Source organism: Onychomys torridus, chromosome 15 (assembly GCF_903995425.1).
Source record: "Onychomys torridus chromosome 15, mOncTor1.1, whole genome shotgun sequence".
NCBI lineage: Eukaryota > Metazoa > Chordata > Mammalia > Rodentia > Cricetidae > Onychomys > Onychomys torridus.
Window position 1 is genome coordinate 19,715,514 of NC_050457.1, and position 14,548 is coordinate 19,730,061.

Consider the following 14,548-nt stretch of genomic DNA (forward strand, 5'->3'; position numbering starts at 1 on the left):
GTGCCACATTGACGCAATTCCTTCCACACTCCACTACTTCCTGACCAGCACTCTGGGGTCAATCTCTTAAGCCGCAACATTTAAGCCTTGGCAGGATGTGCTAGGATCTAGAAAAATACAGGATTTCTTTTAGAAAATCCTTTAGGATTTCCACCCGGTCTTTGGAGACAGAACATTTGTTCCTTGATCTCGTTAGCTCTGCCCTTTGACATGTGTAGACATGTTTATTGTGACTACAACCATCTCATGGTGCATCAGTGACTTCCGGGTGTCTAATGTCCTTAGAGGTAGTCTAGAGGAAAGAGGACAGTCAGATGAAAAGTCAAAGCCATGGAAGAGAACCCCGATAGTGCCTATGTGCTGCTCCCTAAGTATTGTGACAAAATTGGAGTCATTTATTTGCTCTTGTTTGCCTACCGGTGGAAAGAGAAGAAAAAGAAATGAGCACCATCTATAAATTAGACATCTCTACCCTGTGTGTCTAAAGGCTGCTACAGAGCCAGCCAAATACTCATTTCAGGAATCACTTTAACCCAAATGGAAAACTAAAGCTAGTCATGCCTCCCATGTATTACCTCAACGCAACAGGCACACAGCTGCTCCCAGATCTTCACAAGAACTCAGTGTCCCTCGAGGAAACAGGTGGCTCAGACACATTGAAATGATTTAAATTTTAGACACGAACGGTGATTTTGTTTATGAATCAGACACACATGTGGGTTCCTGCACTGCTGCTGCTCTTACCAGCCTTACAGTTCAAAACAGGCAAGGACAGTGTTTTTGTAAAGACTAAAACATTTGCCCGGCAAATGCCGCTGGTTTACCTGAAATTAAAGGATGGAAGGATGTAACCTATAGTCAGAATTCATCCCCCACAGCAGTGATGCTGCAATTTCCTTTCTAGAATGGAAAAGTGATGACTGGCTAGGTTGGTTGTGCCCTGCCCTACCCTGAAAGCACAGCTGGGGACCATGAAGGTGAGACTCACTCTCCCCAAGGACGACCATGGCCAGGTCCCCTAAGGTTTAACCTATAAAGGAAAACTCTAATAAGCATGCCTGTTTGTCTGTCTATCCCGTTGCAGGAAACAGGGCAATGAGTTGAGCATATTTGTTGGTCCAATTTAAAGCACAGCCAGAGTATCAAATTGGCTTTCTTCATATTACTCTGACTAGAGCAAAGACTTCCCCAGACCTTGGCTAAGTCTATGATCCCCGGAATGCCAACAAGATGTGAAAACAGCCACCTAGAGCTGGTGGGTGTCCCCCATTCCCCGTGGCCCCCATACTGCCTGGAAATGACGTGTGTTCTCTTTCCCCTTTGTCTAAGTTTTACTTGGTAAATATTTCATTTTGCCAGGTTCCTGGAGGTGGTGATGAAAGCAGCTGCCTGTGTTTACTTTGGCACCACCTGAGCACAGAGACACAGTCCCCATGGCACTGTCCCTACGGCATGCCCATGTCGTTGTTTCCCTTGCTTGCTGCCTCTGGAAAGGAGGTGTCAGAGCCTCCTTGAACAACCCCACAGGTACTCCATGGTTCTGGGGAGGAGCAGCTTTGAGACCAGGGAGGTTATTAATGCACAAGTTCCCCGCAGAGTGTGGAAAAAGTAAGAACAGCATCGCCGTACTGGATGCTCTGTGTTCTAGGCAGGGTTCAGCTGGTGCATAGTAGCAATGTGTCCAGAGAAACAAGCTTGGAGGCAGGTCTTTACCTCAAGGAACTGCGTGTGTGCGTGCATGCACACATGCACAAGCATACTAGCATGCGCAACATAAGATGTTAAAGGAACCATTAAAAAGAATGCTTTCCTTTCTGTTTTTCTAGTAAAGTCATTACTGTCCTAGGAGAAGAGCTGCTAAACTAACTCACTCACAGCATATACATGCTGGAATGCTTCACACTCCTCTGAGCTATTTCTTTCTTAATTGTACAATTCAACACAATGTCTAAGTTGTAAATGTTTAAGCTCAGTGATTGGCTATGAAAGTTATATTTTGGAGAACAGGAGGGACTTCTGGTTTTAGGGCCATCTACCTGGGGTACTGAATATTACATCAATGTACAAGAACAGATCTGCTCCCAAAGCAATGGTCACAAGAAAAGTCAGAAGCCATCCATCCAAATGGGCAGAGTCAAAATTCTACAAGGCCAGGGACCATGTTTTGGCTTATCTTGGATTGTTAGAGCCCTAGGCAATCTCAAAGCTCACTGCATGCAACTATGTGACCTGCTGTGCAGTGGGTGTAGACCACACCCAACTGTAAGTATAAGTAAGTCAAATAAAGGCTTCTAGGTACTCTCCATCTACGGATTTTTATTCCTGTGAGAACATGCAAAGACAATAGTCTTACAACATCATACGATCTATATGTTGGTACTATGGAATAGGATAGGTCCTAAGTTGAGCTGATTAGCCCAAAGGTAGACAAGTAGAGGTGTTCACTGACTAATGAAAGTGCATAATAAGAATTCAATACAGTTGAAAATAAACAACAAAGCCCACAACCCAAACATAGGCTGAACCTTTTGCACACACCCATGCTAGATGCAGGTAAAATAAAAAAGACCTCTAGTGCTCTCTGGGACTACCCAAATGGTCCTATGTCTAGAGCCAGGTGTAATTCACCTTTGGCCACATGTACCAAAAGCAAAATGTTCTGTTAGCTTTGGGGGCTCCAAGCTCACTACAAAGGTAGGAAAGCTCATTCCTGACCAATAGAAAGACAACTGATCACATACAACAGTGCTCTCCCCAAATCCATCACAAAAAATAATTCAAAAGTTTTCCTTAAAGAAGAGGGAGGAGTTGTGGCCAAGTATGTCACCTCTGTTACCTTCCCCCATCTGATGCTGCTTGCTCCAAGTGATATCACATGTCACCTAGACACTCTGAGGGCCTCCTCTCTGCCTTTCTGGCTCTGACTCTATCTGTGTCCCCTTAGAGTCTCTTCCCAACACATCAGTCACAGAAATCCATTTTAATCACATGACAAAAGACGTTGCTCCCCTCTGAAAGCTTCCTAGTTTTACTGTCCACCATCGGCTTCTCTCTACCCAGCCATACTGACAGAACCTCTTTCTGCCTCAGTCTCTGTGCTTCTTTTCTGTCTTTCTGTAATGTTCATCACTGAGATATTAAGTTCACTTTCCAAAAGTAAATAAACAAACTAAACATGGCACTGCATAGAGCCCTGGACCATAGCATCTCTACATCACCACTCCCTGAGCAGTATCCTTGATCATATCTCCATCTGACAACAGTACATAGGAATTAACTGTTCATTGTCCGACACCCCACAAGATACACCCCATGACAACTGAGATATACTCTGTGTCATTTTCATCTAAATTATAACGTCTAAAAGAATATAAAACAACTTGTTAAACAGATGACTGACATGCTCAGGCAAAGCGAAATCCTCTTTGCTAGCCTTCTCAGAGCCATTGAAAAGCTAATATGGATCACGAGCCTCCAAGAAAGGGTCATATAGCATCACCAAACTCAGCCCTCAGAGCTCTTCCCCAGCAAAGCATCCTCCAGAAGAATCCCTGGGATCAGCACTGGGGAGCTCTGCGGTGAGAGACATCAGGAATAGTCCTGCCAATGAGGAGAAAGCTCCCTGGACAATGATTGAGGCTTCCTCTTGCGATCAGTGTTATTTGCACACCATGGAGCAGCACACGCACCAGTAAGACACCAGGCAGAGACATTTATTTGGATTTCTCTTGATCCCATCGTGGAAAGGTAAAAGCAGCTTCACGGCCAGTGTTGCTGGAGGATAGGACTTGCTTCCATCTTTTGTGTCTAGATCCAGCAGCGGGAACTAGTCACCCAGCCCTATGGGGAAATGTACGATGTGAAGGAGAGAGGACCAAACACATCCCCCTGCAGGGGAACCTTGCTTTATCCCCCAACAGACTCCCACACAGTTCACACTGAGCTTCTACTTCACACAATCATCATGAAGAGTCCTCCTTGGCTGTAGTCATATGGAAATTGTGTGGCTCTCTGAGAAAGACACATCAAGATTTTTTTGGTTTTGCTTTTTGTTTTTGTTTTTGTTTTTGTTTTGAGACAGGGTTTCTCTGTGTAGCTTTGCTCTGGAACTTGCTCTGTAGTCCAGGCTGGCCTCGAACTCACAGAGATCTGCCTGCCTCTGCCTCCCGAGTGCTGGGATTCAGGCGTGCGCCACCACCGCCCAGCAAGACTTAACTCTTTATCCAGTTTTTTAAAAAAGATTTATTTATTTATTATGCATATAGTATTCTGTCTGCATATATCCCTGCCAACCAGAAGAGAGCACCAGAACTCATTTCAGGTGATTGTCAGCCACCATGTGGTTGCTGGGAATTGAACTCAGGACCTTTGGAAGAGCAAATGGTGCTCTTAACTGCTGAGCCATCTCTCCAGCCTGACACCTCTAGATTTTAATACAACAGTAGTGAAGGAACTCATCACTCAAAGTCTATCAGGGAAATGGATGCTCCCCCCGCCCTACTCCACCCAGGTCACAGCGACATTCACTCTGTTACACATTCTCTGATACCTGGGGTGAGCAGTCCCTGATGAATGGTGGACAAGGAGACCAGGGAGAAGAAGGTACAGCCCATGCCCTAAACAGCCACTCTCAAGTAGGACCCTTGCTCCATCACACCTTACCAGAATACACATCACATTGCTTGGTAGGCTATACACACGGGGGTCTTGGGCATAGGCAGGGACACACCCGTTGTCCACTTCGGGTACACATAGAAGAAACTGCATGCTGAAAGTGGACAGTACATTATAGTTGTCACCAGACATGAGAAGATCTAAAGTCACAAAAATGATCGATGACTTAAGCTTCAAAAGAATGTTCAAGACATGGGGGTTTTGAGGGCTGCCCTACTTATTGGCTAGAAAAACAAAACAAAAAACATAACAAAACAACAAAGATACAATGAGTGGACTATTCACTTACTGGATGGAAAAGCCTTCATCTGCTGAAAATGCTTTTAGTTCTAATTCTTTTAAAGACCCCTGCCCCAAATGCTTTCTAAAGGCAGGTAGAACCAAGCAAACCTCTTTTCCTAAAATGTTTCCTCATGCAGCATGGTACTTATTGGTGAAATTATTAAGGCCACTCCACGTAGTTAAAAGGGAGGTTTATTTTGTGGGGTAGCTTATAAATGAAGGGGTAGGTTGCAGGGTCTGGGGAAGGTATGACGCAGTCCGGCGATGTTCTCTGGAGAGCTCTGCTTGGTCTACCTCCAGCATCCAGGGTCCTGGAACCAATAGAGGCCTCTCCTTTTGATCCTGGGTCTTCAGCGTCCTCTGTTAGCCCCGCCTTCTAGGCGTGACCATTACCGAAGTCTCAATGGGGATTGGAACTTCCAGGCCAAGGCTGGAATGGCTATCCACTACAGGTACTGATACTGCAACATGGCCACGATTCAACCGTCAGCCATTGCATGTGTGGGGACAGACATATATGGTGTGTCATCTGCATGGCATATAGCATTTATACTCCACACACACCATCACCTATGGCCCTCATTAACTACTTTGTATGGGTACAGCACTAAGTGTGTTCAAGCCACAAACCAATGATCTCACAGTTCTGGAGGTTGAAAACCAGTGTTGGTGTGGCCTGGCTCCCTCTGAATTCCTCAGAGCTTCTCTCCTCGCCATTTCCCGGTGTGTTATGGTGTTCATGGGTCCCTAGTGCTTCTTGTCTCTGTGTAGTTCTACTCTCCACCTCAGTTGTCACAGGCCTTGCTCCCTGTGTGCCTGTGCCCAAGTTCCCCTCTTCCCATAAGTCTACCGGTCATGCCGGTTCTCCACCTTAAAATGGCTGCAAAGATCCTAGTTCCAAACAAGGTCACATAGCTATTGGGATCTGGGTCTCGATGCACCTATCAGGGAGGCCCAATTCAACCCATAGCAACCTCAAAGAGAACTGACTGTACATGAAATAAACTCATATTTGATTAAATTTGTAATATATGTCGCTGGTGTTTAGTCTGTACTCACTTCCCCACGCATCTCCAAAATGAGAATTACATGTCCTTCCAGCCTCAGAGACACCCACTGCTCTACCAGAGGGCATGAATTTAGTTCCCAGCACCCACAGCAAGTGCTCACAACCACTTGTAATTCCAGCTTCAGTTATCCTGACATCTTCTGGCATCTGCAGGCAGCTGAACATGCATGACTTACATATGCATGAACACAGACCTCTCTCTCTCTCTCTCTCTCTCTCTCTCTCTCTCTCTCTCTCTCTCACACACACACACACACACACACACACACACACACACACACACATGCTTTTTGTTTAAAGAAAAAAGAGTGAACAGACTATTTATAAGCACAAATGAAAAGAATCCCAGAACTTTCCCTGACTTCATTCTTACACTGGCCCCATCACTGAAAGCTCAGGCATCAGTCATGTGTTATAACACTATATATGTGTTATAACACACAGTTAAACCTTGGCAACTAATTCTCTAACACACATTGTCACTTTAAATATTCTCATGAGAACAAAATGTTACTTGATACCATGATCATAAATTCACAAGGACCATCAAAAGGATAAAGGGAAGGTCAACCTCCACTCACACCCCTTGTTTGCCAGTTAGCAGGGACCCTCAGCCAATCATACCACTTCTCAGGTCAAACAGGATGATGTTGAGTGAAAAACACCAGCAGATAGCCCCAAGTAGGTCAATCCCTCTTTATGCTAAACAACCTAATCTACTTAAAATAAAAACTACAATTAACCAAACTAACAATTTATCTCTGTTTTCTTTAGGAGAGAAATGTTGAACTCAGATATATAGTCATAGGATCCCTAGGTCAAATAGCAAAGCATAATGTGAGGCTTTAGCTGGAAACCAGAAAATACAGTCTTTCTTACCATGAAGGGTGAAGTGCTAACAAGGCAAACCCAAGGAAAACCAGATTAGTCTTTACAGAATATGAATGTTTCACTCTGCAGAAGAGAATATTGTCTTACTTAGGTCTACTATTGCTATGATGGAACATCATGACCAAAAATAAGTTAGGGAGGAAAGGGTTTATTTGGTTTATGCTTCCATATCACTGTTCATCACCAAAGTCAGGACAGGAACTCAAACAGGGCAGGAACCTGGAGGCAGGAACTGATGCAGAGGCCATAGAGGGGAGCTGCTTACTAACTTGCTCTCCATAGCTTGCTCAGCTTGCTTTATTATAGAACCCGGGATCACCAGCCCAGGGATGACACAACCCACCACAGGCTGGGCGTTCCCCCATAGTCACTAGTTAAGAAAAAGCCTTTCAGACTTGCTTACAACCTGATTTTTATGGACGAATTTCCTTAGTTGAGGTTCCCCTTCTCAGATGGCTCCCTCCTGTGTCAAGTTGATGTAAAACCATCTATCACAAATGTGGAGAGGAACAGAATGTGGAAAGCCCCTGTGCCCAGAAACATTACATAAACACAGACACTAAAACAACTTCTTGAGAGCAACTTTTGCACGTGTCGCTCATGTCTAATCTGGCCTTGTCTCCGTCCTCCATCTCTCTGTTTCCATATTCTGACCACTGCTTCAGTTCCTCTTTTATCCTTATGTAGAAGACATCATTTTCATTTTGTTTATGTAACTATAAAGTGCGTTCCTTTCATCATACGACTTCGCCATTATTTCAAAAAAACAAGAATTTCAAAAACCCTGTTTTAAAATATCCTAATGTTGCTTTCTCATCTTATGATCATTTGCTGACTCTGTCAATCAAGTGGGCCAGAGCCCACCCTTAAAAGGTTTCCTGTGCTCTGTAGAGCCAAACACTTGCAAAACTGTATGAAAAACAAATACCTCTAACATTTTCCTACTTTGTTGCATAAACTAAGTATGGATGACCTTTTCTTCAGGTGTGACTTTTACGTACTTCGGTTTTCTGTAAAGTTTAAAAGGATCTGTAGATGTTTTACTGACTTCAAAAACAAAATAAATTTAGCTATGGGTGGTTCACATGGGTATAATGCCAACATTCAGGAGGCAGAGACAGAGGATTGCTGTAAGTTTGAAGCCAGTCTGTTCTACATGGTGAGTTCCAGGCCAGCCAGAATTCACAATGAGACACTTTATCCAAAAAAGAATAAAGAATTTAAATGTGACCAATATTAACAGGGCACTATGGAAATTAATTCTGCTAAGAAAACTTAAAGGGCTCCTTAAGTACTCTTCATATATCTTATGCAATCAGTTCTCAATTCTTTTTTTCTTATTTAATTATAATTATTTTAAAATATGGGATGCTTCTCTAATTTGGATGTCACCCTTGTGTGGGAACCATGTTAATCTTCTCTGTGTTATTCCAGGCACAGTACATGTGCTTCCAGACAGCACTACTTATGGAATCAATTCTTCCCTACTCAACATATTGCTGAATGAACATGTCATTTGAGAACTATTATTTACTTGCTATATTTATATTGTGATTTTGTAAAATCTGACTCTGAGTCGGCCCACTTGTGTTTGCTAAGTTGTATTTAGTGGCCTAAAGGTTAACATTATACTCACAGAAGTAACTGTATATTAAACACTTAGATTTACAAGAAAAAAAAGTTTGTACTATTATCCAATGCCAGAATAATATGGGGCTTAATTCTCGCCTTTTGCAGCCCCATATTTTTCTTGAAGAAGCTTCCAAACATGTCGTTAGTCATTTCATTCCTGAAATGCTCACTGATTTTTCTTTAAAAGAAGTTAAGTATTATAGTTGTTTATTTTTCCATTAAACTGTAAATCTCTTCTGTTAGCATTTAATGCCCTTGTGACTTCATTTGGGGGAGCCTGCATTAGTTTAAGGGTACAATGCATCTCTTGAGCTCTTGTTAATCTCTGAACGCCTTCATTCTTTTGGCATTGGGTGTGTTCTGATAGATTTCTGCTTAGTGTCATGCATACTTCAGGTACAATGAGGAAGGTCCCTGCTTCATGGAGCTTACATGCTAACAGTAGAAGGAAAGATAATAGGTACATGAAAACAAAGCATATAGTTTATGAAAGGTGATCTATACTATGAAAAAATAGAATAAAGCAAGGAGACTGAAGGAGAGATCGGGCTGTAGCTATAACCAGATAATTCGATTAGGGATTGTTGAGAAGAAAATTATAGGAGACGAGAGTCACTTGAAATGATATATGGAGCAAGGATGTCTGTAGTGGAAAGGAGAGAGTAGAATCCCTAAGTGAGGAGTACCTGTGGTGCGTCAGAGGAACAGGAGGGTTCCAACAGTGAGGCTGGCACAGAGTAATGAAAGGGATATCAGAGGGTGAACTCCCAAAGGCAGTGACTCAGGTGCGGACTTGGCTTTTACAGAGTCCTGAGCAGAGGAGAGATGTGACGTGACTTCACTCCAGGAACTGCTCCAGTGACATCACTGGATCTTTGAAGGACAAGGACAGGAACAGAGAGACCGAAGAGGAGTGGCTTGGGTATGTCAAGCCTTCAGACAGTTGTTGGGGGCAGCAGGAGACATGGTGAGAAGTGGTCAGATTCCAGGTATAATCCGAAGCTAAAGGCACAAGGACTTCCTGAGGTCGGCTGAGAAGAAAATGGGAAAGTGGAGTGTGTATTTTCCATCCATAGAGTTAAGGAAGGGTAAAGAAGCAACAGGAACTGGTGTGAGGTATAGAAAAGGGTGGGGAGTTTGGCTTTTATGTCCATCAGATAGCCAAGAGAGAAGTGGGTAGCAAGATGAAAGCCAGTGGACAGGAGTCTGGGCCACAGGTACGTACTTGGGAGCTGATGCATAGGACTGGATTTTAAAGACAAAACAATGAATGAAATCACCACAAGAAAAGAGAACACTGTGGGGGTAAGGAGACTAGAGGAGCAGAGAGGATTGCAGCCTGCTCATGAAGGCCATATATGAGGCCAGGGGGAAGAGGATATGCCACCAATGTCAAACAAGAAGGGAAGACAAAGAGTGTGACGTCAGTGGGTATTGATATGAAGACCTAGCAAAGAGCCACTCAATTGTCAGGTTCTAGACAAGAGACTGAAAGGAGAAAATTTAACATAAATGATGATCAAGTTAACAACTAACATAAAGATGAAAAGAGAGATCTAAGGTATTATGAAGGTGGCAGCTGCCAGAAAAATAACTATATCTCCTCCTGATTTCAGGATGGGGCGGTGGGTGAATAAAGGTGAGGGATTTTAGTTCTTAACTAAGTTTAGAGGAAGGGCCCATAGATCTGAAAATCAGGCTTTCAAAAAGAAGTTGCTCTTGACTGGTCTGATGGATCAAGAAGAGACACTGAGAGGAATTTTAGAACCCTGCTCTAACATGAGGATCTGCTTGAGACTGTGGTGGGCCTATACAAGGCAGCATTTTCATTTTCAAAGTACAAATTATCACACATGTCATGGCTTAAAATAACAGAAACTTATCCTTGCATAGCTAGAATCAGAAGTTAAGGTGTCAGCAGGCCATGCCCTCCTGGAGGCCCTGATGGAGAAATCGCTTCCATACCTCCCTGATTACTCGTGGCTGCTTGTGATCTTTGGCATTTCATGGATAATGATCTTTTTCTCCAATCTCTGTCTCTCTTTTACATAGTCTTCTTGTAAGGACATGAGTCACTGGATTTAGGGCCTATCCTACCCCAAGTATAGCTGTATCCTAACTATTTTCTCTGCATAGACCCCATTTCCAAATAAAGCCATATTCTGGGGGCCTGAGAGGACATGGAATTTATGGGGGGGACACTGTTCAATGCACACAGGTTAGTTTCTCAACCATCTTGGAAAGTGGAAACTGAAATTCTGTGCTGAAGCACAAGTATGCCACCATTGTGATTAGACATTTTCTAAGGCATGCCACTCCCAAGAACCTTCACAGAGCAGAAGTCCATGGGAAGCAGCAAATGGGAAAGGGAAGCCCTTCTCCCTCATCCAGACTCTCTTTCTCCTCTTGGTCAAACATGATATAGAGCTATCTCAGGAATCCAGGCTGTGACCACCATTTCCAGCATGACAAACAGAATACTCAAAAGTAGATTTGGAGCTGAGAAACAATCTCTTAATAATCAGTCCTGTTGTTATCTGGAGAAGAAAGGTGGGTACTGAGAATTATCCCCTGGATTTAGCTTCAGTTCCACAACCAAATAAACCCCCCAAGGAAATGCTGTCCTGTTTGTTCTTAAGTCAAGCAGGCCGCACATTTCAGCACTCTGGTCAGCTCCTAAGCCCTTACTGATAGACATCAGAGCAGTTGATGGTCAGCACAAACTCTCAACCATCTACAACACCCACATTGTTGTCTGTAGATAGTATTTATCCCATTGCCCCTCTGCAGACTTTTAATGATAGCTGCAAATGAGTTAAAGCAGTCTTGGAAATGAATATAACTGTATTCCAGTAAGATGCCCATGAATTGGTAAAAACAGGTGGTTAATCTTTAGACTGGGTTCTCTGGAGATAAAAGAAGAAGAAATGAAAACAGTAGAAAGAAAATCAATAAATCTTAAATAAAGTCAATGCATATTTTAGAGACCTAGACACATGTGTGAGACCTCACTGAGTTTTCTGTTTGCTTTTAAATTGAAATTTATAAGGCATGTTGATGCTTTGAATATTAAAAATCACAGAACACAGAGTCAAAACAGAAAGACTGTAATAACGGCATTTGTTATTAGGTAGTCTGTGAATCTTAATTATGTAAACTAGCTGAGGATAATAACTAAATTGCTATGTTGTGATCTATAAAAGCATCTTCATTTTTCACAGGAAAGCAACAACACATTCCTAAGCTAATGGGAAGTTAAAATCCCGAAAGTCAAATTGGAAAGAAAAATGCCTAAATTGTCTTTCACTGTTAGTTATTATTTGAAATTTGTGACTTTCTCTTACTTCTTAGAAATTAGTAGTGTGCATCCAAAATAAACAGTAAGGCAGAATTGTAAAACTCCTAAAAGAGGAAGCAGCATGAAGAACAACACTCATGAATCAACACAGAAGAGCTGGTTAGTCTAAGCAAGCTCTGCCATGAGTCTTGACTGCTCTGGGCTGAGTTTCAGTGAGCAAGAAATTTCATTTTTACATTTGTGCTTCATCCCCCAGAGCCTGAAACACCCCCAGAGGAGCTTCTATATTTTGCTGAACACATTCACAGCAGAACATTAATCTAACTGGCATTCCACCAGATGTGTATCTGCTCAAGCAATACTAAGGGAAGCATCAACTATGTGCATTATTTATCTTATTTTGGAATAATGTTAGTTGCTGGTAAATATCAAAATAGAAAGCCAATAATTTGATAAAACCTTGAAATAATCAAAAAACCAACAGTTAAAGGATTTCTGGTCCATTGGTGGTACGTGTGTGTGTGTGTGTGTGTGTGTGTGTGTGTGTGTGTGTGTGTGTAAAATAATCATTGCATTTTGATGATACTTCTAAACAGTCATTGCAGTGTTATAACATAGGATTTAGTTTGAAATTCAAAAAGGAAAAACATTTTCTTTAAAATTACTGACAATGGCCTAGCAGGTAAAGCCTGTCATCCTGAGTTTGGTCTCTGAGATCCACATGGCAGAGAAGAGAACCAACTCCTACAAGTTGTCCTCTGACTTCCACATGTGTGCAGTGGCAAACACACACACACACACACACACACACACACACACACACACACACACACACAAGTAAGTTCTTTACTTATTTAAGTAAGTAACTGCAATTAAAAATATTTTTAGCCGGGCAGTGGTGGTGCACGCCTGTAATCCCAGCACTTGGGAGGGCAGAGGCAAGCAGATCTCTGTGAGTTCAAGGCCAGCCTGGTCTCCAAAGCAAGTTCCAAGAAAGGTGCAAAGCTACACAGAGAAACCATGTCTCAAAAAACCACAGAAAAAATTTTTAAAGATTGTTTTTTTTAAGTCAGGGTCTCTCTATGTAGCCCTAGCTGACCTGGAACTCACTCTGTAGACCAGGCTGGCCTTGAACTCACAGAGATCCATCTGCTTCTGCCTCCCAAGTGCTGAGATGAAAGGAGTGCATCTCAAAACCTGGCAAGATTCTTTTTTTAATTTACTTGAGTGTTTTGCCCGTATGCACATATGCATACTATGTGTGTGCCTGATGTCTACAGAACTCAGAACTCTTGGAACTGGAGTTACAGACAGTTGTGAGCCACCATGTTGGTACTGGGAGTGGAACCCAGGTCTTCGGCGAAAACAGTGAGTGTTCTTAACCACTGAGTCATCTCTCTAGCCCAATCAAATAAATGTGGGCATGATGGGTTATCTTTCTTAATTTATTTTGTTGTTATTATTTTGTGTATAAATATGTGTAGTGTACATACGCAAATGTTCATGCATGTATATGCAGAGGCCACAGGTCAGTGTTGAATGTCTTTGTCAATTCCTCTCTACTCTAATTTTTGAGACAGGATCTCACTCTGAAACTAAAGACCACTGATGGGCAAGACTAGCTAGCCAATTAACTCCAGTGATCCATCTGCATCTGCCTCACTAGTACTGAGATAACAAATTCATGCCATCACATTCTGCTCTTACATGGGTTCTAGGTTGCCAAACTCAGGTTCTTAAGCTGTGTAGTGGGGACTTTTCTTACTGGTTTATCTCTCCAATTTTTCTCATAAATTTCTATACACAATTTGCTAATACTGGCTAGTTGTGATGCCCCATGCCTGTAATCCAAGTTCCCAGGAGGCAGAAGCAAGAGACATTGAGAGTTCAAGGCCAGGCTTAGTTTACATAACAAATTCAAGACATATAGTGAGATCCTGCCTCAAATGGCAAAACAAGTTTGAAGAAATATGTGTCTATGGAAAGAGGGATTTGGGTCGGGAGCACTGTTTTCTTGTAATGTGTTTGTTTTGTTCTAAGTCAGAATAATATTGGTCTCATGAATGAGCAGGGAACAGTCTTTCTCTGCTAATCCTAGAAAAGCTTCCACAAAATAGATATTACTTTATTCCCAACTGTTGAGTAGAATATACATTAAAATTTTAGTAGCACATTTCACAAAGAATCACGAGGATTAAGTGAGCATTCAACATATATTCACTATTATAGATAACCTATTACTCTAATCTTATATAAGTAGTTAGTATATTAATAGCAGTCACAGGCTGTCTTTATATGCCATGAGCTGAAATGCAAACCCATGTGTGTTGTCCTGAAGTAACAATGGTGCCAGCATCCAGAGATTAAACAAGACCAGAACAAAAAGAATTTAGATTTCTTTGCAACAATACTTATTCACCCAATTAAGACATAGTTAAAAATCACTGATATTTTAAGAGAATATCACCAGTCCACTATTCAAAACATTGTTTCAAAGTTATTCTTTAAATTTCTGTATGCTCAGGAAAAGTGCCATTTCCTGGAGTTGCGAAGCTGGGAATAAACTCAGATGCAGATGAATAATATAATAAGATTCCTTTTTCCTTTGTCCATCTCTCAAGTCAGTGGCTAGAAAAAGGCACAAGGACTAAATGAAGAATGTTAAATAATGGATCAAAGGCATTGTCATTTTGGAAATCTAT

General features: G+C 42.1%; 1 protein-coding gene and 1 non-coding gene across 3 annotated transcripts in view; both read right to left on the reverse strand.

Moving 5' to 3' along the window:
• Sv2c (synaptic vesicle glycoprotein 2C) overlaps positions 1-14,548 on the reverse strand; it is a 183,415-nt gene that overhangs the window by 144,799 nt on the left and 24,068 nt on the right. The window lies entirely within an intron of this gene.
• LOC118596606 lies at positions 8,274-8,378 on the reverse strand. The gene has a single exon (XR_004946716.1). It is a non-coding gene; the product is annotated as a U6 spliceosomal RNA (small nuclear RNA).